This window comes from Bufo bufo, chromosome 2, assembly GCF_905171765.1.
Source record: "Bufo bufo chromosome 2, aBufBuf1.1, whole genome shotgun sequence".
NCBI lineage: Eukaryota > Metazoa > Chordata > Amphibia > Anura > Bufonidae > Bufo > Bufo bufo.
Genome location: NC_053390.1, coordinates 726625525 through 726653229, shown reverse-complemented (window position 1 = coordinate 726653229; position 27705 = coordinate 726625525).

The window sequence follows — 27705 nt, the reverse complement described above, 5'->3', positions numbered from 1 at the left end:
TTGATCAACCCCCTGTAAAGCTCCATTCAGATGTCCGCATGATTTTTACGGATCCACTGATAGATGGATCGGATCCGCAAAACGCATACGGACGTCTGAATGAAGCCTTACAGGGGCGTGATCAATGACTGTGGTGATCACCCCATATAGACTCCCTGATCACCCCCCTGTCATTGATTACACCCCTGTCATTGATCAACCCCCTGTAAAGCTCCATTCAGATGTCCGCATGATTTTTACGGATCCACTGATAGATGGATCGGATCCGCAAAACACATACGGACATCTGAATGGAGCCTTACAGTGGGGTGATCAATGACAGGGGGGTGATCACCCCATATAGACTCTCTGATCACCCCCCTGTCATTGATCACCACCCCTGTCATTGATCACCCCCCCTGTCATTGATCACCCCCCTGTCATTGATCACCCCCCTGTCATTGATCACCCCCCCGTCATCGATCACCCCCCCTGTCATTGATCACCCCTCTGTAAGGCTCCATTCAGACATTTTTTTGGCCCAAGTTAGAATAATTATTTTTTTTTTTTCTTACAAAGTCTCATATTCCACTAACTTGTGTCAAAAACTAAAATCTCACATGAACTCACCATACCCCTAACGGAATCCAAATGCGTAAAATTTTTTAGACATTTATATTCCAGACCTCTTCTCACGCTTTAGGGCCCCTAGAATGCCAGGGCAGTATAAATACCCCACATGTGACCCCATTTCGGAAAGAAGACACCCCCAGGTATTCCGTGAGGGGCATATTGAGTCCATGAAAGATTGAAATTTTTGTCCCAAGTTAGCGGAAAGGGAGACTTTGTGAGAAAAAAATATAAAATATCAATTTCCGCTAACTTGTGCCAAAAAAAAAAAAATTCTATGAACTCGCCATGCCCCTCATTGAATACCTTGGGGTGTCTTCTTTCCAAAATGGGGTCACATGTGGGGTATTTATACTGCCCTGGCATTCTAGGGGTCCCAAAGCGTGAGAAGAAGTCTGGTATCCAAATGTCTAAAAATACCCTCCTAAAAGGAATTTGGGCACCTTTGCCCACCTAGGCTGCAAAAAAGTGTCACACATCTGGTATCGCCGTACTCAAGAGAAGTTGGGGAATGTGTTTTGGGGTGTCATTTTACATATACCCATGCTGGGTGAGATAAATATCTTGGTCAAATGCCAACTTTGTATAAAAAAAATGGGAAAAGTTGTCTTTTGCCAAGATATTTCTCTCACCCAGCATGTGTATATGTAAAATGACACCGCAAAACACATTCCCCAACTTCTCCTGAGTACGGAGATACCAGATGTGTGACACTTTTTTGCAGCCTAGGTGGGCAAAGGGGCCCATATTCCAAAGAGCACCTTTCGGATTTCACAGGTCATTTACCTACTTACCACACATTAGGGCCCCTGGAAAATGCCAGGGCAGTATAACTACCCCACAAGTGACCCCATTTTGGAAAGAAGACACCCCAAGGTATTCCGTGAGGGGCATGGCGAGTTCCTAGAATTTTTTATTTTTTGTCACAAGTTAGTGGAAAATGATGATTTTTTTTAATTTATTTTTTTTTCATACAAAGTCTCATATTCCACTAACTTGTGACAAAAAATAAAAACTTCCATGAACTCACTATGCCCATCAGCGAATACCTTGGGGTCTCTTCTTTCTAAAATGGGGTCACTTGTGGGGTAGTTATACTGCCCTGGCATTCTAGGGGCCCAAATGTGTGGTAAGGAGTTTGAAATCAAATTCTGTAAAAAATTACCAGTGAAATCCGAAAGGTGCTCTTTGGAATATGGGCCCCTTTGCCCACCTAGGCTGCAAAAAAGTGTCACACATCTGGTATCTCCGTACTCAGGAGAAGTTGGGGAATGTGTTTTGGGGTGTCATTTTACATATACCCATGCTGGGTGAGAGAAATATCTTGGCAAAAGACAACTTTTCCCATTTTTTTATACAAAGTTGGCATTTGACCAAGATATTTATCTCACCCAGCATGGGTATATGTAAAAAGACACCCCAAAACACATTCCTCAACTTCTCCTGAATACGGAGATACCACATGTGTGACACTTTTTTGCAGCCTAGGTGGGCAAAGGGGCCCATATTCGAAAGAGCACCTTTCGGATTTCACTGGTCATTTTTTACAGAATTTGATTTCAAACTCCTTACCACACATTTGGGCCCCTAGAATGCCAGGGCAGTATAACTACCCCACAAGTGACCCCATTTTGGAAAGAAGAGACCCCAAGGTATTCGCTGATGGGCATAGTGAGTTCATGGAAGTTTTTATTTTTTGTCCCAAGTTAGTGGAATATGAGACTTTGTATGAAAATTTTTTTTTTTAAAAATCATCATTTTCCACTAACTTGTGACAAAAAATAAAAACTTCTAGGAACTCGCCATGCCCCTCACGGAATACCTTGGGGTGTCTTCTTTCCAAAATGGGGTCACTTGTGGGGTAGTTATACTGCCCTGGCATTTTCCAGGGGCCCTAATGTGTGGTAAGTAGGTAAATGACCTGTGAAATCCTAAAGGTGCTCTTTGGAATATGGGCCCCTTTGCACACCTAGGCTGCAAAAAAGTGTCACACATCTGGTATCTCCGTACTCAGGAGAAGTTGGGGAATGTGTTTTGGGGTGTCATTTTACATATACCCATGCTGGGTGAGAGAAATATCTTGGCAAAAGACAACTTCCCATTTTTTTATACAAAGTTGGCATTTGACCAAGATATTTCTCTCACCCAGCATGGGTATATGTAAAAAGACACCCCAAAACACATTCCTCAACTTCTCCTGAATACAGAGATACCAGATGTGTGACACTTTTTTGCAGCCTAGGTGGGCAAAGGGGCCCATATTCCAAAGAGCACCTTTCGGATTTCACTGGTCATTTTTTACAGAATTTGATTTCAAACTCCTTACCACACATTTGGGCCCCTAGAATGCCAGGGCAGTATAACTACCCCACAAGTGACCCCATTTTGGAAAGAAGAGACCCCAAGGTATTTCGTGATGGGCATAGTGAGTTCATAGAACTTTTTATTTTTTGTCACAAGTTAGTGGAATATGAGACTTTGTAAGAAAAATAAAAAAATAAAAATCAGCATTTTCCGCTAACTTGTGACAAAAAATAAAAAGTTCTATGAACTCACTATGCCCATCAGCGAATACCTTAGGGTGTGTACTTTCCGAAATGGGGTCATTTGTGGGGTGTTTGTACTGTCTGGCCATTGTAGAACCTCAGGAAACATGACAGTCAGAGCTGCTTCAAAAAGCGGAAATTCACATTTTTGTACCATAGTTTGTAAACGCTATAACTTTTACCCAAACCATTTTTTTTTACCCAAACATTTTTTTTTTATCAAAGACATGTAGAACAATAAATTTAGAGCAAAATTTATATATGGATCTCGTTTTTTTTGCAAAATTTTACAACTGAAAGTGAAAAATGTCATTTTTTTGCAAAAAAATCGTTAAATTTCGATTAATAACAAAAAAAGTAAAAATGTCAGCAGCAATGAAATACCACCAAATGAAAGCTCTATTAGTGAGAAGAAAAGGAGGTAAAATTCATTTGGGTGGTAAGTTGCATGACCGAGCAATAAACGGTGAAAGTAGTGTAGGTCAGAAGTGTAAAAAGTGGCCTGGTCTTTCAGGGTGTTTAAGCACTGGGGGCTGAGGTGGTTAATCTAGGGGTTCACATACTTTTTCCACCTGCACTATGAATGTTTACATGGTGTGTTCAATAAAAACATGGTAACATTTAATTCTTTGTGTGTTATTAGTTTAAGCAGACTGTTGCAACTGTACATTCTATAGTAGCAGATTTTAAGAGCAATCTTCCCTGGTACCAGCAAGGATTATGGAGGTAGGTTGGATGGTGGCAATTTAGCACTTAGGTCGTACTGGCCTAGTAACATTCTGGGTAAAGAGTGTCTTTGCTGTAGTCCCTCACCTTGCAGCAGTGTCTGAGATGTTGGTTATAGCAGTTCACTCTGCTGTCAAACTTCTTAAGACTTCACTTGAGGACTGGAGTAAGTTGTTGTAACAGGAGCAGGAGCTCAGACTTGTGCTTCCTCTTTACTCTGTTGTTACTAAGGCACTCCCCCTTCTGCCAGGGCGCAAGACCATCTGACTCCTACCAAGGGGAGAAATAGGGTGGTTAGCCCTGTTCCTGATTCACCATTGCCATCCATACCTTATTGGAACAAGCAGCCAGAAACAAATAAAATCCTTATTACAATATAAAATGAAATAAAAACTATTTACAAAATTGTAGTTCCTCCAGGTCTGGGGTACTACAATTAGAAGAAACAGCCGGCACTCACTCAATGCACGCCGCACGGGATAGGAAACAATATCCACTTGAAATCCAAAAAAAATCCCAGCAGTCGTGTCTTGTATAATCAAGATGTTTTATTCCATCAAATCAAAATTGTCCTACAGCCAGGACGCGTTTCGGCAAGCATGCCTTTATCAACAGGTGAAGGTATACTTAAATGAACAGATATATATAGAGAGAAAATACCGCCCATAATGACATCACCCACCCCATGATCGGTGTAAACATAGTATAGCCCAGCTTAGGTTCCAGGTATTGGAACAGGTTAAAAGACCTAGGAGGGGTGGAGACATAAAAAAACTGTTATTACGTAGAGAGGCCTACTGGATTCATATGTTGGATACTCTGCATCCAAGGGGCCTCAACAGGGATTATGAGATTATGCATATCAGATTTATTTATATATTCTATTATTTTTTTCAGACTTCTATTATCCATTGAGGGATCATACACCGGAAAATATGGCCTGTTATGTTCAATTAAGATATTTGGTAATATGTATACTGTTTGTTCGCTTCTGATATATTGTTGTTTGACATTGCTTAATTTTTTGACACCTATGGCCCCTCCCACCAGGGTCGGTGGGTGACGTCATTATGGGCGGTATTATCTCTCTATATATACCTGTTCATTTAAGTATACCTTCAACTGTTCATAAAGGCATGCTTGCCGAAACGCGTCCTGGCTGTAGGACAATTTTGATTTGATGGAATAAAACATCTCGATTATACAAGACACGACTGCTGGGATTTCTTTTGGGGTACTACAATGTCAGTTGGCACTCAGGTGTGTTTTGCTTGCTATTGGGCAGGCGGGCACACGAGTGGCACCCTTGTGTTGTGGTGCATACTAACATTCTGGTTGGTAAATTCATACTACACAATGTCCTGACAATGTCTAGCATCAGAAAATTGTGTGCTGGATGGTCTCGACCTCCTGCCACCATGGGCACCTGTAACAGCCGCTATAACTGCTACAGCATTAGCTACGCTCCTGCATAGAAGACCTTGCGGCTTGTAAGCAGGGTGCAGCTTTAGTAGTTGCAGAGGTAGCAGTCACACCCGGGTCTGCTGCCTGAGGTGGACCAAACATCCCTTTCACATAAGAAGATACCAGGTGAGCCGGATGTTGCTGAGGACCCAGGAGCTTCAAGCTAGGCTTATGCTTATAAGAAACAATTCAAGATTAAGTGATTGCACTACTTATGTTCATGTTTTTATCATATCCCTCCCCTGTACAATATTTTTTTTTTGTTTGCTCTATTAAACAAGATTTGTAAATGGAGATATTAATGTTGTAAGTGCTTAAAAATATAAACATTAATGGCCACAATATATGACAAATAGAAGAGGAGGAAGTGGTCCATGACTTTAAAGGAAGACTGATTTATCTGCAGTTTATATGGAAAATAAATATTTATCCTAGGTGGTAAAAGCGCTGCTTCCCGTGCACAGAATTATTTGAACTGATTGCTTAAGGCTTCTCTTTCTGAGTAAACACTGCGGCCATTCTCTAAACTATCAGAGTCTTATTAGTCTTAACTAAATATTTACACCATTATTAAGGCTCGGGAGGTTGTGTAGGAAGATATCCAGGTGATGCGGCATGGACGGTTATACTCAGCCTGCATTGTGTTCTCCAACCAGTTCCTGAGCAGCCACATCTGGCTCTTGGGTGCCCTGTATGTGGCTCACCAGCTGGAGATACTACTGTGCACCAGTGACCCCAGGGATGTTATAGCATTATATACCTTGGCACTAGGGTACAATGATGGTCAGTTCGCAATGTTCGCCAGCAAACACATGCGGGCTGCCATCTTTAGTAAGGTAGACTCACCCGTCCGGCGATGCACAGGTAAGCCCTTACCTGTGCCGGGAGCAGGTCTGAAATCAAATGCAGTCACCGGGAGCAGGCAGTTCCAAAAACAGCCGCCGAGGGCCTTCATCGGGCTGTTCTCGGAACTGCCTGCTCCCGGTGACTGCATTTGATTTCAGACCGGCTCCCGGCACAAGCACAGGTAAGGGCTTACCTGTGCATCGCCGGGCGGGTAAGTCTACCTTACTAAAGATGGCAGCCCGCATGTGTTCGCTGCGAACTGACCATCACTGCTAGGGTACAAAAACATATCACTTGCAAATAACCCGTAAAGTCATGCATTTAGTGGGGGTTATTACTAAAGGTTACCTGGTTATTGAATTGGTGATTTTGTTATTAAAGGGGTTATCCCACGATTAATGTAAAAAATGAAATATACAGTATCATATACAGAATCATACAGTACATGACAATCTCTTTCTCACAAAACTAGAACCAGCCCTGTACCTCACATGGGTCCAGAGATCTCCCCATTTATTGCTCTGCTAGATTTATATCAAGCTGACAGCTCAAGGGGAGTGTCTTTTCTGCTGCAGCTAAGGAGGCGTGTCCATGCTCTCCCTATCACAGCTCAGGAGACAGTTGAAGGATGAAACTGAGCATTTGCGGCCATCTCAGTGAGCAGGACAAAGAAATAAGAAAATAAACAAACAGCAGGTGGCGCTATACCGATACATTTTAAGGAATAACTCAGCGGCTGTGCTAAACTTTTAATTACATATACATAGTAACATAGTAACATAGTAACATAGTACATAAGGCCGAAAAAAGACATTTGTCCATCCAGTTCGGCCTGTTATCCTGCAAGTTGATCCAGAGGAAGGCCAAAAACCCTGTGAGGTAGAAGCCAATTTTCTCCACTTTAGGGGAATAAAAAATTCCTTCCCGACTCCAATCAGGCAATCAGAATAACTCCCTGGATCAACGACCCCTCTCTAGTAGCCATAGCCTGTAATATTATTAAGCTCCAGAAATACGTCCAGGCCCCTCTTGAATTCCTTTATTGTACTCACCATCACCACCTCCTCAGGCAGAGAGTTCCATAGTCTCACTGCTCTCACCGTAAAGAATTACAAAAGAATTCAGATACAGGTGCTGGTTGGAAAACTGTAGAATATTTTTCATGGGACAACCCCTTTAATATAAGGTGTAGCCTTTAGCTTGGAAAGCTTTAGTAAACTATTTTAACGGAATGCATTACTGATTTTCTTACTAAAAAAAACATGTTCTACTTTTCTAGTCTGTTCCTATTTTCTGATGGTAATTTTTTATTAGATAATATTTTCAGCACATGATTACAGAGTCCCGGTCAACCATCTTGGCTAAGCTGCTGTTAACAGCACTCATAGATATGCTTTACACCAGCCACCTGAAGCATAGGGACCTGCAGACTGGGGATGACTCATTGACTCCTATGGGAAAAAGTGCTGTGGGCATGCTCTGTGACCTGTGCAGAGGTCATTTTGTAAGGACGGAGGTGTCAGCCTTGCTATACCACTGATTGACCCTCATTAACAGCAGAAAATTCCTTATTAAAAGAACCTTGGTGTTATGTATGTAAGTGAGAGGAAATCAGTGGCGGATTATAATTGGTGCGTTTGGGTCTGTAGTCCACAAACTACGGCGGGGCACGGGAGCACATTGTTCCCTGCCCCCCCATCACCCCTATAGGCTTCAGGCCTGACATAATGATCTCCAGCCTTGTGCTCGTCAACATTCTCACCTGAGTTAACAAGACGATTACTGAAATGATCTCAGCAGGTCCTTTAACCCTTTCATGACCAAGGGTCATTGATGCCCTAATGTCCAGGTCAAAATTTACAAATCTGACATGCGTCACTTTATGTGGTAATAGCTTTGGAACACTTTTACTTATCCAAGCCATTCTGAGATTGTTTTCTCGTGACATATTGTACTTCATGATAGTTATATATTTGAGTCAATATATTTCACCTTTATGTATGAAAAAATCCAAAATGTACCCAAAATTTAGAAAAATTCACAATTTTCCAAATTTCTATTTCTCTGCTTCTAAAACAGAAAGTCATACCTAATAAAATATTTATTACTTAACATTTCCCATATGTCTACTTTATGTTGGAAATGTCATTTTATTTTTTTAGGACGTTAGAAAGCTTAGAAGTTTAGAAGCAATTCTTAAAATTTTAAAGAAAATTTCCAAAACCCACTTTATAAGGACCAGTTCAGGTCTGAAGTCACTTTGTGGGGCCTACATAGTGGATACCCCCATAAAGTGGCAGACCAGAAGCTCCCTCGGTCATGCGCCGCCTGCCGCAGCTCTTTCCTCATGCGCCGCCTGCCTGCTTATCTCACTTTATGAATGAACAGGCAGACGGGCAGGCGGCGCATGAGGAGGGAACTGCAGCAGGCGGCGCATGATCGAGGGAGCTGACGGTCAGCGCCATCTTAATGCTATACATAAGGTACTACAGTAAGTACAGTACAGTAATTGCAGAGCCATTCGGATTGAATGTACTTAACAGTTGCGGGGCCTGGTGTATTAGAGTAGAATCACTGCACCGGGCCCCGCCATGAGTGTCCCCCGCCTCCTCCCTCCACACTGATACTTCGCTGGCCGCGCTGTGCAGCATAGCGGCCAGCGAAGTATCCGCAATCCGCTTTATAAGACGCACGGCCATTTCCCCCCCACTTTTGGGGGGTGGAAAGTGCGTCTTATAAGGCAAAAAATACAGTAAATAATAAACATATTGCATTGTCTACTGACTACTTACCAGTCCAGGACAATAAGATGAGCTAGTCTCACCTGCAGTTTGGCTCTGGGGACTGGTCCTCCTGGAGACAAACACACGGTAGGTAGTAATTCACCAATGTCGCCCTGGGGTCCGTCCATCCTGGGGAAGAAGAAAGCAGCTGCACCTGTCCTGCTGCACTCCAATCCAGGTAGGATGGTCTGGACTGGAGCCCACTTCTGTTCTGTTCTGTCCCAGAAGAACTGTCTAGGACTTTAGGAGAAGGCAATTTAGGCACTGCCCCCGCTGCTGCCGCACTGGGTGTCGGGGAGGCAAACTGCTGGTGGCTGCTGGGCTGCTGCTCAGTGTGCAGCCTTCTCTCCCTCCTTCGCTCCGCCTCCACCCCTCTCTCTCTCTGTGTCACGTGACGTGCTCAAGGGTGGAAGGGGTCAGGGGGTTCAGACAGTTCAGATCGATTCAAGATCATTCAGGGAGCCTGGGAGGGCGGCAGAGCTCCGCCTCCGTTCCACCCTCAGCAGCCAGCCAGAGCCAGGTAAGCTAGCACTGTGCACAGCAGGCGCAGCCTCGCAGACTGCAGTTAGTTACTGACTCACTACTCACTAGTAGGAGTCAGACTCAGACTACAGCAGTGACTGTGAGCCGGCAGCCGGAGATTCTTTAGAGCGGCAAAGCGCTCACCCTCAGCTGCTCAGGCGGCGCGGCGCAGCATGACGGGCGCCGCCGGCCGGCTGCCCGAACTTAAATTATAACCAACGTTTTGTTTTTTTTTAAGCCGCAATGGGCGCCCCCTGCTAAATGTTGCCCTAGGCGACTGCCTAGTTCGCCTTACTGGTGGCGCCGGCCCTGCCCCTCATCTATAGGAACACACCCATGTACTGCAGTACATGGATGCATTCCTATGGATGAGGGGGGTTATAACACAGGTGAGTTACGGTACACTGGACAGTGTTTATATTATATGACTATAACCCCCTTCATCCATAGGTATGCACCCATGTACTGCACATGTTTTAGCCCACCTTTTGGTTGAAAATATTTTTTTATTATTTTCCTCCTCTAAACCTGGGGTGCGTCTTACATTCAGGTGCGAAAAATACGGTATGCATTTTAAATCTGGCAACTAAAAATTTAATTGGGTTCCTAAATTTTTCAGTTTAGGAGCCAATGGCTCCTGGGTATTTTTGCAGTCCTATTTAACATTACAGATAGCATAAGGTAAAAGGGTTCTCTGGGATTTATATATTGATGGCCTATCCTCAGGATAGGTCATCAATATGAGATTGGTGGGGGTCCGACTCCTGGCACCCTAGCCAATAAGCTGTTTGAGGGGACCGCGATGTTTCAGTAAGCGCCGCAGCCTCTTTGCTCAGCGCTGTCATTTGATAGCACTGTGCTTGGTATTGCAGCTCAGCCCCAATCACTCGGATGGAACTGAGCTGCACCTAGGCCATGTAACAATAAGTGTGATGTCATATAGCCTAGGAAGAGACTGTGGCGCTCACGAAACACCACAGCCTCTTCATATAGAAAAAAAAACTAAACTAAAATGGAGGGAGGGGCCCAAGTTGGGTAGACAGCCCCGGGCCCATCATGCACTTAATCTGCCCCTGCGGGAAATAGACTGCCACCTTAAAGAAAATGCAATGTCAGAAAATGGGCTTACAGGGGAGCCCCCATATGAAGTTGTGTCATATGAATAATGTGTCTTAAAGCAATAAGAAAACACTTGTAAATAAGAGCCAACATTTTTCTTTTAAAAGTTAGGCCCCTAGTAGTTTTAATTTCAAGTCTATGTGAAGCTAACATAGATTTTACTGGTTTACTCAACACCACATCATTTTTTGCTGTACAAGTTGGTTGTAACCCCTATTTATTGCTTCCAGCTTGGGCTATAAATCTGCCTATAACCAGGACAGATGTGAGGTCAGAGGGCAGCAGAAGATAGTTTTCCTGTAAATCTATTAACCAAGCTTATTTACTGCTCATGTTCTGCCCATTTACTGTGAAAGTTGTTCTGTATGAATAAATACTGGTTTACTGTGCTGCAGATGGTAGCGCTAACGCAACTGGAAATGTCCTGGCGTTGTACAGAACTTGCCACTTGGGCTCATCACTTCCCGAGTAGCTTTATACACTAGGGTTCTGTAGTATACCATTCTGGAGTATTTTTTGGTCTACTTCAATCAGACACTTGGGGTAGAAGGGAAAGTCCTTTTCTTCCAAGTAAAAAGAAACCATTATTATAAAAGGTCCATTGTGGATAGAGGGCCTTGTTACAGAAGCTTTAAGTTGTCCCTGGTAGTACATAATCTTAGGATGCACAAATAAGGAGGCATATGGAAAGATGAAGAGTAGGGCTACATGGCGACACTGGTCGCGGCCAGGGTTGCAGGGACATCGCAGTGATCCCATAGAAATTAATGTGGTCACAGCGTGGGGTTGCTAAATTTTTTGCAATTCGGGGGTCACAGTAGAGGCACTCCTGCAACTTGTTCTGTGACCCCATTAATTTGTATAGGATCACCGCTACACAGTGATTCCCTTGCGATCCTGGCCACGACAACTGTCACGCGAGTAGTGTTACCAGGGGAGGACCTTACAGGGAAATTTCCTGATGGACCAATGCCTAGGGGGCCACCCAAGTCCTCCTCTCTGCTGCTGGCCGGGTACATAATGAACTCTCAGCAGGAATTAAGCTATGAGAATCAGGTACTCATGTACCCGGGCAGCAATCGCACATGCCCTCCTAAATGCAGCTGCTCTGGCCAGCACCTCACCTCTAATCTTCCTGCTCCATATCTTAATCAGAGACAACTGGAGGAGGACAGAAAATGGCATCTATTGATGGCGGCCACAGAGGGACAACTTTTGGGGCAATATATTGTGCTGCACAGTGGTACATGTTTCTGCTGGGAGAGTATTGTGCACTTTGGTATTGATTAGGGATGAGCGAATCGACTTCAGATGAAACATCCGAAGTCGATTCGCATAAAACTTCATTCCATTACTGTACAGAGCAGGAGCTCCATACAGTATTAGAATGTATTGGCTCCGGGTAATAACTTCATAAATTAATTTGTACTGTAAAAAAACATTTCCCGAACTGGGGTCAGTTCCAAAGTACCACTTAATTTATGAAGTTATTGTGAGAAGTCTTGCGAGACCTCGCGAAGCAATAACTTTGGCTCATCGTAGCCAATACATTCTAATACTGTACGGAGTTTTAAGCGAATCGACTTTGGATGTTTCATCCAAAGTCGATTCGCTCATCTCTAGTATTGATGTACGTGCCTACTTTTGTTGCCCTGCCTTTTGTCAATTTGGACCCACCTACACAGTGATTTTTTATTTTTTTTGTAGTGTGACAAAAAAGTCTAGGTGTGGCCTTTGCTTGTGTGATGTATGCTGTGAAAACTATAGCGAATGTGATTACTCAGGAATGCCTCATTTGGAAGGACAGACCATTATGATCAAAGATAGTACATTTACAATGCAATTCCAAAGGGCTCTTTGCTCGTAGACTTGCACAGGGTTCTGTTCTGATTTTCTGATTAATTTGTAAAATAATGTTAGAATCACATTTCAGCATTAATCTTCATCTTCAGTGGAACATAGTTTTGGAATCACTGGAAATTGGAAAAAATGGAAATTCCATCACAATGGAGGTGACAAGATGGCCATTGGTTCATCAATGAGGAGGGCTGTGAAGAATCTGTGTTTGGTCTATGTGTCCGTTATTTGTCCTCCATGTGTCTATTCCACAGACAATGCTAGGCTGAAAATGAATTTCCAGAGCATCTCTTAGCAATAGTCCATGAAAACCATGGACCAAACACAGATGGCATCCGTCAGTGATCTTCATGGACCCATAGACTGTAATATACATAAGGGATTTGTAATCATGGACAAAAATAGAGCATACTTCCATGTTGTCACCACTGACCAACGGTCCGTGAAAAACCACTGATGTGTGAATACACACATTAACGTCAATAGGTATGTGTGCTGTTTGTGGAGAACACGGATAGCACACGAGGTGTGAAGGTGGCCTACCACATCAGAAGGAAACAATGTGGAAAACCCTTTTATGAAGGATCTGTCACATCTCCTGACACATCTCTTTTAGTAAATATTTTTATTGCCCATAAAACACTAATTCTGGAGTATCTTTTCTTAGAACTAATACTGTGTTGCTCCTCCTAGCAATTTAGGAAAAGTCAACTGGATGTTGTCTTTTTCCTTGTGAAATATATTTTCACACTGTTTAGGGAGCCCTCCAACTGGTAACACCCAGTTATCAATTTATTCACAAATTTTCTAGGAGAAATAACAGAGGAATGGCGCAGTGCTAGTTCTAAAACATGATGCTCCAGAGCAGGGGTGCACAGCCTCTTTTGGTCTGGGGGCCGTATTGGCACATCTCACTATTTCAAGGGTCCGCAAAAAAAAAGTTAATCAGCGCTTGTTTGCATCAGTCTATTACACAGGCTAATGCAAAGTGACTGGGGAGGAATTACAGCGCATGCCGCTGCTAGGGGTCCCTTGTCGTGACACCAGTGTCAATGAAACAACAAGGGCACAGGGCCCCTTTTAGTAATATGGTGTTGGTGGTACCTAGGTGTAGGAATGCCAGAGTGGTGTAGGGTAGCCTATAATGTCCCTTAAGGTGTTGTGCATGTGTCACGGTGCTCCTACATGGATACGCTGAAACCCCAGGCATTGTCATGCAAAGCAGAAAAAGGTATAGTTGATGAAGGGGATGAAGAAATAAATTGAGTCCAGACCTTGTGATGAAGTTGATAACAGCTTTACTTTGGATAAATGTTTCTCCAAACAGTTTACAGACTTTATCTTGGTTTCAAGCCGGCTTTGGCATTAACTGTGGCAGGCACATTCATTTCTGCTACATCAGTTGCTCTCTGGCTCTGCTGTGCAAACAGGCTTAAATAGGAATCTTTTCCTGTCCATTCTGCTGTACTTAACTTTGTAGTCTGGTCTTTCTCTTTTATCCAGGGAACTTTACGCCTGGCTTCAGAGGCTTTTAGCAGTGGCCTCCAGATGTAGCTGAGCTGAATGTGCTCTAGCTGGTCTAGGCAGGACTCGTCCAACAAAAAAACGGGCTCCTGCTGTCTTCCCCTAGCAGGGGGTACTCTATTCTCACCTCTAACTAGCTAAACTCCTCTCCAGAGGGAGAAAATAGAATTGAAAGAAGGTTCCATTCCATGTAAGATAGCTCTGCCATGCTTGCTGCCACCTGCTGGTGAACCAGGCATATTACATTTAAACAGTTATATAACAAGAAATAAGAATACACATTTTGCAGGATCTGGAAATTAATATACAGAATGACATTATGGTAACCATAGGAGACAGTAGCAAGGTGCAGAGGTGGTAATGGGGCGTTACAGAATGATCTGCAGTTATTCCTCCCTCATTCACTTCTATCGATTATTGGTAGCACATTCCTGATTACACGGTGAGATGTGCTGACTATAATTGTACATCTTTTATCCTGATGAAATATGCAAATCAGCCGACAAACAAGCTATTCCTTGTTTATCGGCTGATCAGCGGCGCGATTATACCGGCCAGATATCAGGAATGATCGTCCCTATGAACACTTGTTCCCAGTAATTGTTCTGAATATCGTGTCGTGTAACAGGGACTTAGAGATTTCCTGGTAAAAAATTATTCCTGCTCCCTGCTAGTGATGAGCAGCATAGGCAATATTCGTTCTCGCGATATTTCGCGAATTTTTGGCCTAATATTAGCCATAAATTAGAAAATTCTCGAATTTGTGATCTCCAGTCATTATTTTCTTGATTGTGAAAATCGGCAATGTAATATACGCGTATTACTTTTGCTACATTTTTGAAGCTGCTAGAAGTTTTCTGAGACTGGAGAAAATGCACAGTACAGTAATTCCTATCACACTACCTAACACCCTGCACTGGAACCTATCAGCTACACTATATCACTATCTAACCTACAATGACTATCTCCCACTAACTATCTGTATTATATGTATGAGCTAACTAACTATCTAATGTAATTGGATAAGGAATAGGATCCAGATGAAAGCACAGAGCTCAGCAATAACACTGCTCTCTGTCTCAGAACTGCAAAAAGACAGCAGAAAATGGCTGCTGAGGAGGTTCTTATATAGTGAGGGGTAGGCAACTTTCCTATTGGTTGCTAGGGATGTTGCTAAGCTCTGAAAAGATATTGCAGCCTTCTCATTGGCCCACAAGCAAGAAGCAGTGAGGGTACTGATGAAAAAAAATCTAGAATATTCGCAATTACAAAGATATAGCACTATATTCTACATCTTCGCGAATTCTCGAAGTGCCGATATTGATGAGAAAAATTTGCGATTAGAATATTAGCGATCAACACTACTCCATGCCGCTCCAGCTGTCTCCTTCTTCTGGTTCCAGCGCTGTTTACATCCGGTTGGATATGGTTATAATCACTTGTACCTCTCCAGCCAATGACTGGCTTCAGTGGTGATGTGGCCACAAGCAGCATTTAACCGCTAAAGTCTGTCATTTGCTGGAGAGGTGCTCCGGGACCGGAGGAAGGAGACAGCGAGAGAAGCATAAGGCAGCAAAGCAGGAATCTTCTGTGTCAGGGGCCATGCTGCAGGAACTTGTTAAAAAATCATTTTAACTATGAAACTCCTTTAAGTGGTGACGTTTCCTTCCTGCCTCCTATTCACAAATGAGAACTTTACTTCACTGCAGAGGGCGGCGCTCACTGGCTATTACCACCTCCTGCACCCCCAGATATACTGTAGGTGCCCTGCAATAACCAGTAAGCATTTTCTCTGAAGGCTCACGCACACGGCCATTGCTTTAGTCTGCATCTGATCTGCATTTTTTTAATGTGGCTTGGATGTGGGTCTATTCACTTCAACGGGGCCGCAAAAGATGCAGACAGCGACCAGTCAATTTTTTGTGATTTAGAGCAGGTGGTTCAAACACTTGTAACTTTTTTATTTTTTGGACTACCAAAATAACTTTTGCAGCTTTTTAGTACATAACACAGGGCTTTTTAATTTTTTTTTTTTTTTCGTTTTATTAGGGGGAATCTGTACAATATTATTTTTTTTAAGTCATTTTTATTCAAACTGTAGCTCATTATTTAAATATACAAATTATTATAATTTGTTCCCTATATGTGTTGGATTGTTTTATTATATAATATGTATAGTTTTACATGAATAGGATAATAATTGTAATGGTTTTGGTTGGTGTGGGTGTTTTTTCTTTTATGTATTTTACTATTTTTTCTTTTTCTTTAACTTATCTTTTTTTTAAATATATTTCTGCTACAAAAAGACCTTTGGGGGACACTGACTTTTTGAATTTGCACATTTTCAATTTTTTCCTTTTATTTGTATTTGCTGAAATAGATGTGCCAGGATAGCTGACAGGTCATCTCTTTAAGCCTCAATCTTTTGCCATCATCATGAAGCATGGTGACAATTTTATCTCACTAGGTAGGTTGATCATGTGGAAACTGACTGAACCTTAACAATGGGGGGAATCACAGCTAAGGCAGTAACCCATCAGAGGGTAGATATACTCAGGTGGCAAGAATCCAAATAGACTATTTACAGAGTACCACCCCAATTTAAAACGTAGCCTTTATTATAAGCATTAAAAGTACACAAAACAAAAATGTTAATACCAAAACGAAAAAAGAAATTATATATCAAAACAAATATGAAAAAATAGATATAGTGATAAATATTCCACGATACAGGATATGATAGTACTGTAGGCAAAGTTGCGGTAATAGAGATAGGGGCCTTTCCCCGATACTCACCCTACGCTTTGTAGCCCTGCCTACAGAACAGAATAGCCGCCCTTCATTCCAACGCGTTTCGCCCAATACATTACATGGGCTCATCAGGGGACACATATGCAGTATTTAAATAAACATACAAACAGTTTTTTATATAAGTAATCCACTTTATTATACAGACCCACCATATGACGCAGACAGTATGCTGCAGCGACCCACTGATGCTACTGAACAAAAACCATACTGGCTAAATATCTTTCCCAACACTTCTGGTTAAACATGTAGCTGGCCAGATAAGACTTGTCCTAGTTTGCTAATATAGCTTGTATGTTTATGCAGCTGGACCTGCCAATAACCTTAATACAGTTCCTATGTTTATGTATTAGAGACAAAATCAGAGTTATTTACTGTGATGTCATGCTTTGAATGTCATATAACTGTTATATTTTGTGTTCACAGAAGCAGAAAAAGATAATATGCCTTTAAGATTAATTTGTAATGTAAGGTAAGCTCAGTGACACAGCATAAACAACAGAATGCATGGTATTAATCTGTTGTTGCTGGGCAGAAGTCTAGACCAATCACAGCCAGCTTCTCACACAGCAAGAGTTTTCACCAATCACAGCCAGCCTCACACACAGCCTGTCTGGGAATTCCCCCAGCAGGAGCTTCTAGAATCATTATTCACAAGAGAAAAGAGCTGAAGAGACATTCACTCCACTGAGAGCTGTGTTTTTATGGAAGCAGTGAGGCCAAAATAGGTATTTAAAACAGTTATGCAATGTTCCTACTGTCAGTATAGTGATTAGAACTGTATACTGAACCAGTTATATGTGTGTTTACTTACAGTTCCACCAAATTGAAAATTCAATTGCAAGCTACAAATTGCAAGCTACAATTGCAACCATACAATTGCAAATACAAATTGCAAGCTACAAATTGCAAGAATTCAATTGCAAGCATTCAGATTCCATATTGCAATCCAAATTGCATACAACCATACCAGATCATACTCAACCAATCTTCAAATAGTTACTGCTAACTGCATACTGCAAGTAGAACTATTAGTTAGACCTCAGATATACCTCTCAGAGAGATCATAAAGTGCTTAAATAACTTAAAGTGACAGTACAGATACTGAAGAGAGAAATATATCCACCATTTTATGCTGAATGACAAGATTGAACAGTTGAACAACCATCTTATGCATACCGCCATTGTGTGATATCTTTTCAACACGTGTTTTGTACATGGACTATCTGCTGCGGAGGCGGCAGTATTATATGAAGAAAAGTTGAAGTTAATAAAGAAGTTATTTGAAGCATTTGGTGTGCTCTTTAAACCTACTGTTTCCATAGAACGGCACTAGAGGAATTACAGAGTAATAGATAGTCTGGTTAGACTAAAAGTCAAAGATATCAAAATTCTTCTAATGCCACAGCGCAAAAAGGCACTTCATAGTGCTGCGCCTGCCACAGTGGAACTATTACCCTCAGAAGGCGAAGCAATAGCGCTCCTCAACTTGCACAGTAAGGGGCGCATTAGAGCAGCGGAGCCCCAGCATATACCACCGTGCGGCAACTGTTCTCTGAGTGAGCAAGCACAGACATCTCAGCGGATGCTACCATAAAGGCCATAGAACGTGTGCATTAGTCAAACTGCAGCCGACTCTTAAAGTGGTAGAACGGCAAAGGCAAAATAGTCAGAGAAAGAGCACCAACCCCTCTGCGATCCCTAGAGAGAAAGAGATGCATGGTGGGAGGCCAAAGTCCAGAGCTAGAGTGCCTGAACCGCTATCTATGAAGAGACCACGTACTGCAGCCAGCTAGTTTCCCGCCACTAGGTCCAAAGCCTGCAGCAGCGTATCCAAGCCAGCGCATCGCAAGTTATCACAAAGCATCGCAAGTCTGCACAGAGCATCGCAAGTCTGCACAGAGCATCGCATCACATCAAGAAAAGACAAGTCTCCTTTAAGACAGACATTTTTTCCAGCTAACTTCAGATCGCAGTATCCTGTTCTTCAGAAAAAGGTCAGAGCTTTCCTTTTATTACTTATCATTGCATATAGGCTTTGGCATAAAGAGACATTTTTGTGTTCAGATAAAGACTTTAACCCTTAGGGACCCATAACGTACCGGTACGGCATGGTTCCCGAGTCCTTAAGGACCCATGACGTACCGGTACGTCAGGTATAGTTACGATCACTGCCGCCCGGCGGGCGGTGATCGGAACCCGGTGCCTGCTCAAATCATTGAGCAGGCACCTTGGCTAAATGCGTCGGGGGTCCTGTGACCCCTACATGTCGGCAATCGCAGCAAACCGCAGGTCAATTCAGACCTGCGGTTTGCTGCGCTTTCGGAAGTTTCTGATCGGGGATCAGAAACTTCAAATAACCTTTATTTTAATGTTTAACCCCCCCTGCTGCCCTCTGCTGGCGGGCGCAGTGGGAAGGGGTGCGGGGAGTGCGGCAGGGAGGGTGAGCGGGCGGGGCGGTGCTAGGGGGGCGGGCAGGCATGCGATCATCCGCCAAGCGGTTTGCAGAGTGTCAGCACATTGCTGACACTCTGCTTGAAACGCCTGACATCTGTGCTGGCACAGATGCCATGCGTTTAACCCCTTCCATGCCACGGTCCGTAGGGACCGCGGTATGGAAAAGGTTAAGAGGGAGGGAGCTCCCTCCCTCTCCCATGGGGGGCTGCTGTGCCTTTTCAGCCCCCCATGGGAGAGGGAGGGGGCCCCCCGTACCTCCCCATCACCCACTGCTCTGCTGTGGCAGCGAGTGATGGGTACCATGGCAACAGGACGCCTTCACAGAGGCTGCAGAGAGGCTGATCAGACGCTGTCCAGGGTGCTGATTAGACTTCTGCTAAAGGCAGATTTCATAAATGTATATGTGTATAAGATTTCATAAATGTATATGTGTATAAGTGTATTTCATAAATCGTTGCTAAAGAAATGTGTCGAACCTGTTGAGCCGTCCTCCTTGCCTCCTGCTCCTTTCATGGTGGACGGCAATTTAGAATTTCAGATCAGCAGGATTGTGGACTCCCGAGTTCTCCGGAGATCCCTCCAGTATCTCATTCATTGGAGAGGGTACGGACCAGAGGAGAGGATGTGGGTTCCAGCGACCGATGTTAATTCTAGTCGTCTGGTGAGGGCATTCCACAGAGCTCATCCTGATAAGGTCGGTCCTGGGTGCCCGGAGGTCACCAGTAGAAGGGGGGGTACTGTCACATTTGTGACAGGTCTCAGAAGGTCTGAAAGATTAGCTACGCATTAGTGATCTGACAGCCTCTTTCGGTTTCACTTTGTCTGTGTGTTGCTGGTATGTCCACACCTCCTGTTCAGGTGTGGATCATATGACCTTTACGTTGCCCTATTTAGTCTGACTTTTCCCATCACTCCTTGCTTGGGATACCTTCATTTGGTCTTGGAAGAGCTGGAGTGTGGTTCGTGTTGAAGTCCTGTTCATCCATCATCCTCTGAAGTTAAGTGTTCCGCTTGTTGTGTTTTGTATACCCCCCTGGTTGTTTAGTAGGCCTCAGTGAGACACTAGTTCCTTCACCAGGGAAGGAACGGGTGGTCTCTGCCCTGTCATTATCTTTAGGGCATCTGAGGGTCACCAGGTTTTTCTAGGTTCCTGTGTATGGGTATCTCTACCATCGAGAAGTGCCCATACAGATAGGAGTTAGGGCCAGGAGCAGGGTTTTATAGGTGGTGACCCTTTTCCTTCCCTAGCTGTTAAGCCTAGTGTCTTTCCCCTTCCTTCTTGTTGTCTTTTGGTGTTCTCCCCTACTACATCCGTGACAGCCTCTCTTTGTTTTTCTGAGCAGGGATGGAAGGATAATAACTTATTCTCTCACAAAATGCTGGAGATTCCCTTCTATTCTCATGGGCGTAAGTAGGAAAGTAGGAGTCTGCTTCTTCACTTCGAACTGATTTTAACCTATGACTACTCTGATTCATATCCTCTTCGTGTACTCTGAGTCTGGCTTCTATAATTCTAACTTCAAGCATGCAGCAATGCCATCCCACACGTTCAAGGACTGGAAGTACTGAACAACTATCTAGAAAACCACAGGATGCTAACTAAGCTACCTGAAGAAGTGGCTTCTAGATGGAATCACTATGTGACTGAACAGTTAGATCTAGGCAAGAACTTCCCAAGTTTTAAAGAGTTCTCTGAGTTCATCAATAAGGAAGCACGGATAGCATGTAATCCAGTAATATCATCTTACGTCTTAAAATCCTTAGAAGAAAAGCCTGCAAGAGAGATAAGACGTGCAGGAGCAACTAGCTTTGCAACCAACACAGCAGCTAAAGGTCCAGATACTTAGAAGAGCAAGTTCAAAGTCACTACTGGGATCAGTAGAGAGAGAACCGACAAATCTTCAGACTACCTTCAAGTGTATGTTCTGTGGAGAGAACCACTCCATACATAAGTGCCAACAATTGAAGGCAAAGTCCCCAGAAGAAAAGAAAAAATTTGTGCTGAATAACCAACTGTATTTTGATGTCTAAGAAAAGGCCATGTTACTAAGGAGTGTAAGAAAAAAGCCACATGCAGCGTTTGCAAAGGACGCCATCCTACACCACTACATGAAGAACGTCCAAAGAAAGATATATCCTCAATACCTAAAGATACTGAGGAAGGAAAGAAAGTATCAGTATTCTCTTGCAGAGTGAGGGAAGTAGAAAGCAATGGCACATCAATTCCACTTGTACCAGTGTGCATTTCAAATCCTAAAAGGAGGAACAAGAAGGTATACGCCTATGCGCTACTGGATGCCCAGAGTGATGTTACCTTCATTGATCAAGAAATCTGCAAGAAATTACAAGTGGCTACAGAACCAGTGAAACTCAAACTCACCACAATGACGGGGAGAGACACATTAGTGAACAGTTAAAGGGTCAAAGGACTGAGAGTTAGAGGACTTCATTCAAACTGAACATTAGATCTACCTCCAGCTTATACAAAAGACTATATACCTCTAGATCGAGATTGTACACCTACCTGTGAAACAGCCAATGAATGGGATCACCTATCTGTCATATCTCATGAAATGTCCCCGCTGAAGGAGTTTGGTGTTGGACTGTTGATAGGCTACGATTTTCCTGAAGCCTTGGTACCACGAAAGGCAATCACAGGAGGAAAGGGTGAACCCTACGCTGTTCAAACTGATCAAACTGGATGGGGTGTTGTTGGAGGAAAACAGCAGATTGCAAACTCAAGACAGGTGACAGGATTGTGTCATCGAATATCTGTCCAAGAGTTACCAACTGTAAGTCCAGCGAAAGTAATCAAGATCCTTGAATCCGACTTTGCAGACATAAGTTCTAAAGAAAAGATTGTATCCCAAAAAGACAAAGTTCGTACACATTCTAGAAGAAAATATTCAGCAGAATCAATAAGGTCATCTTGAAATGCCCTTACCTTTTAGAGAGCGACCTCGTCTGCTAAATAACAGACGAGATCTTACAAACACTCTGCCTGGAGTACTCGGTCATGATTCAGAAAGTCTCCCGTAGCAGTCATGTGTGACGTTGAAAAGATGTTCCACCAGTTTCATGTGAAGAATGAAGATAGAGACTTCCTGAGGTTTCTATGGTGGGAGGATGGAGATACAGATACAGAGCCAGCAGAATACAGAATGAAAGTACACTTTTCTGTAGCAGCATCATCTCCAGGTTGCGCCAATTTTGGTATGAAGTACCTGGCTAATCAGAATGAAAAGGATTGCCCATCAGCAGCAAATGTTTTGAAGAAAAACTTTTATGTAAATGATGGTCTCATAAGTCTAGCGTCTACAGAATCTGCAATCAAACTAGTGAAAGAAAGCCAAGAGTTATGCGCAAGAGGAAACCTGCGCCTTCACAAATTCATCTCAAATAACAGAGAGGTACTGGAACGTGCAGCAACAATGAAGAATTTAGATCTCAATTATGATCATCTTCCAGTTCAGAACGTACTTGGATTGGGATGGAATGTAGAGAACGACAAGTTTGAGGCCAAGCTGGGAGAGTGGGAGAGTTTGGGAAAAGAAAATCACGCCCAGTAAAGATTACACCGAATTGTCTATGGGTGATCCAGAAGTAAAAGTTGTACAAACATTGAGCACTGCTGCCAAGAGTCAAGATGACATACTTGAAAGACTAGCCAGATGTTCAAAATGGAATACAGTCATAAACGTAGTAGCTCGAATTCAACGTTTGGCAAAGGGAATCAGAAAGAAAGAATCATTGAATGTAGAAGAAAGATTGGAAGTTGAAGGAACAGTCATAAGACTCATTCAACAGAGATTCTACAGTGAAGAGTTGAATGGACTTATCAAGAACCTAAAAGGCTTCCAAACAACCACCCATTGTACAAGCTTAATCTTGTTCTGCAGGATGGTATACTGAAGGTGGGAGGGAGACTGGAAAATGCATAGTTACCTAGCAGAGTGAAGCATCCAGCAATTCTACCTAAAAACTCTACCTTCACAAGATTGATTATTGATCATTACCACAACATATCCTTGCATCAAGGAAGAAGCTTTACCCAAAGCAGTTTGAGAGAAGGTGGTTACTGGATTGTGAAAGGAAGCAAAGTTATAGCAAAGTATATAAGTAAATGTGTAGTCTGCAGAAAGGCACATAGACCTACAGAAGAACAAAGAATGGCAGATTTGCATGACAGTAATTGCACTGAGCATATATTTATTGGGATGTATTCAGCACGTATCCATCTTGATGTACTCAGCATTTATTTATTTTTATGTACTCAGCATTTATTATTTTTGGCATTTATAGTAGGTCATCGAATAGACCTGCTTTAGGGCACCCTATCCAGGTTTGCCCCTAAAATCAGGGCCATCCAAGGGCTTGTAGGAGGTTCCTGAACATGGGATCACCCCTATCGGGGTGGCTATTCTGTTCTGTAGGCAGGGATACATAGCGTAGGTTGAGAATCAGGGAAAGGCCCCTATCTCTATCACCGCAACCTTGCCTACAGTAGTATCATATCCCGTATTGTGGAATATTTATCACTATATCTATTTTTTCATATTTGTTTTGATATATTATTTATTTTTTCATTTTGGTATTAATATTTTTGTTTTGGGTAATTACAGGGAGTGCAGAATTATTAGGCAAGTTGTATTTTTGAGGATTAATTTTATTATTGAACAACAACCATGTTCTCAATGAACCCAAAAAACTCATTAATATCAAAGCTGAATATTTTTGGAAGTAGTTTTTAGTTTGTTTTTAGTTTTAGCTATTTTAGGGGGATATCTGTGTGTGCAGGTGACTATTACTGTGCATAATTATTAGGCAACTTAACAAAAAACAAATATATACCCATTTCAATTATTTATTTTTACCAGTGAAACCAATATAACATCTTAACATTCACAAATATACATTTCTGACATTCAAAAACAAAACAAAAACAAATCAGTGACCAATATAGCCACCTTTCTTTGCAAGGACACTCAAAAGCCTGCCATCCATGGATTCTGTCAGTGTTTTGATCTGTTCACCATCAACATTGCGTGCAGCAGCAACCACAGCCTCCCAGACACTGTTCAGAGAGGTGTACTGTTTTCCCTCCTTGTAAATCTCACATTTGATGATGGACCACAGGTTCTCAATGGGGTTCAGATCAGGTGAACAAGGAGGGCATGTCATTAGATTTTCTCCTTTTATACCCTTTCTTGCCAGCCACGCTGTGGAGTACTTGGACGCGTGTGATGGAGCATTGTCCTGCATGAAAATCATGTTTTTCTTGAAGGATGCAGACTTCTTCCTGTACCACTGCTTGAAGAAGGTGTCTTCCAGAAACTGTCAGTAGGACTGGGAGTTGAGCTTGACTCCATCCTCAACCCGAAAAGGCCCCACAAGCTCATCTTTGATGATACCAGCCCAAACCAGTACTCCACCTCCACCTTGCTGGTGTCTGAGTTGGACTGGAGCTCTCTGCCCTTTACCAATCCAGCCACGGGCCCATCCATCTGGCCCATCAAGACTCACTCTCATTTCATCAGTCCATAAAACCTTAGAAAAATCAGTCTTGAGATATTTCTTGGCCCAGTCTTGACGTTTCAGCTTGTGTGTCTTGTTCAGTGGTGGTCGTCTTTCAGCCTTTCTTATCTTGGCCATGTCTCTGAGTATTGCACACCTTGTGCTTTTGGGCACTCCAGTGATGTTGCAGCTCTGAAATATGGCCAAACTGGTGGCAAGTGGCATCTTGGCAGCTGCACGCTTGACTTTTCTCAGTTCATGGGCAGTTATTTTGCGCCTTGGTTTTGCCACACGCTTCTTGCGACCCTGTTGACTATTTTGAATGAAACGCTTGATTGTTCGATGATCACGCTTCAGAAGCTTTGCAATTTTAAGAGTGCTGCATCCCTCTGCAAGATATCTCACTATTTTTGACTTTTCTGAGCCTGTCAAGTCCTTCTTTTGACCCATTTTGCCAAAGGAAAGGAAGTTGCCTAATAATTATGCACACCTAATATAGGGTGTTGATGTCATTAGACCACACCCCTTCTCATTACAGAGATGCACATCACCTAATATGCTTAATTGGTAGTAGGCTTTCGAGCCTATACAGCTTGGAGTAAGACAACATGCATAAAGAGGATGATGTGGTCAAAATACTCATTTGCCTAATAATTCTGCACTCCCTGTATAGTGCTTATAATAAAGGCTATGTTTTAAATTAGGATGGTACTCTGTGAATGAACCTTAATAATGCAATTTTACAGACAAAACAGCAAAGAGTGTATAAAAACACCTAAATAAACAAACTAATACATGTCTCCTTGGATTTAACTAAATATATCAATTTTACAACTTAAAGGGGCTGTCTCACTTCAGTAAATTACATTTATCATGTAGAGAAAGTTAATACAAGGCACTTACTAATGTATTGTGATTGTCCATATTGTCTTCTTTGCTGGCTGGATTCCTTTTTCCATCACATTATACACTGCTTATATCCAGGGGTTACGACCAGGGTCATAGCTAAAGGCTCATGGGCCCTGGTGCAAGAGTTCAGCTTGGGCTCCACTTCCCTTAGTGATTTGCGGACAGGGGGGCACATAGCCTTTGTGCTGCCTGAGGCAAAAATTGAAACGGCACCCCCAACCCAATGCCAAATTCTTGACCTAATCCCTTCCCTCCAGCCAGAGGTGTAACTTGACCAGCATGCACTTTCCCTAATGCCGGTGTCTTCTTATGTGGCACAAGGGTCTTTGGGCCCCCTCAGGCTGCTGGGCGACTGCTACCTCTGCACCCCTGGTTATGACCACCCTGTAATCCAGCAACGGTGGTCGCGCTTGCACACTATAGGAAAAAGCGTCAGTCTATGCGCAGTCCCATGGTCCCAGCCAACAGAGAGGCTGGTGCTATTTCCTATAGTGTGCATGCAAGCATGGCCACTGCTCCTGGATTACAGGGTGGTCATAACCAGGGGTGCAGAGGTAGCAGTCGCCCAGGTGCCTGAAGGGGCCCAAAGACCTTGCTTTAATTAAGGGTTAACAACATTTCTAAAACCAGTTTTGAATAGTTTGAGGGGTGTCGTTTCTAAAATAGGGTCATTTATGGGTCGGTTCTATTATGTAAGCCCCACAAATTGACTTCAGAACTGAACTGGTCCTTAAAAAAGTTGACTTTGGAAATTTTCTTAAAAATTTCAAAAATTGCTTCTAAAATTCTAAACCTTCTAGCATCCTAAAAAAATAAAATTACATTACTAAAATTATGCCAACATAAAGTAAACTTATGGGGAATGTTAATAAATATTTTATGAGGCATCATTATCTGTCTTAAAAGCAGAGAGATTCAAATTTACAAAGCAGTGAATTTTGGGATTTTTTTATAAATAAAGGTAAAACATATTGACTCAAATTTACCATTAACATGAAGTACAATGTGTCGCGAGAAAAAAAATCTTGGAATGGCTTGGATAAGTGAAAGCGTTCCAAAGTTATTACCACATAAAGTGACACGTCAGATTTTCTAAATTAGGCCTGGTCAGGAAGGGGGTAAATGGCCCGGTCTGGAAGTGGTTAAGGGTACAGCCATATGGTCAGGTTTCCTGAAGCAGTTTTGGAAGCCAAAACCAGGAGTGAATTCAAAAAAGAGGAGAAGTCATATCTGCCCTTTATGCTTTCTCTCCTTTTATGATCCACTCCTGATTTTGGCTTCCAAAACTGCATGCAGAATCATGACCTTGTGGCCTCACCCTAAGGCACAAAACAGCTCAGTGAGATCCATCAGTCTCCACTGTTCTGCAGATGTTTCACAAAGCTGGCCTATAAAATATCTTCCAATGTACTGCAGACAAAGATGAGAACATACACGCCCACTCCTCTTTCCTGCCTAATACCACAAGTCTTCTTCTTAAAGGATGTTACGGTAACGTGATGTATTAGGATATTGTTTAATGAAAACACGACAACCATCTGGACGCTTGCGGTATAATTAACGCTGATTATTTAGCACAAGGCTGGAAAATGAGGAGAAAGCAAAGCAAAATTAAAATATTTGGAGACATACTATATACAATAAGTGGGATTGAAAAATAAGACTTCCTGAAGAAATAGATGTCTTATTTATGCAGGTGGGCAGTAGAGGGAAATATTTGTCGGATTCCTGTTTATGGGAAGAGTAAATAGTTGATTTTGTTAATAATGAAGCCACTGATACACAGAAAACAGACTGAACAGTCCAGTAGCAATATATCCAAACATTGTTAGTTAGAAGACTACTATATATTACCATAAATAATAGAATATGGTTATGCTGGTTAGACTGCACTATCCGGTGATATAATCTCTGACTCAGGGAAAGAGCTTCATTAAGAGTCTATATTCACTCTATAGTTCCAGCACATCTTAAATAAAGATCGACACAAATAGTTTGCAAACAGTCTTACCATTCAGATC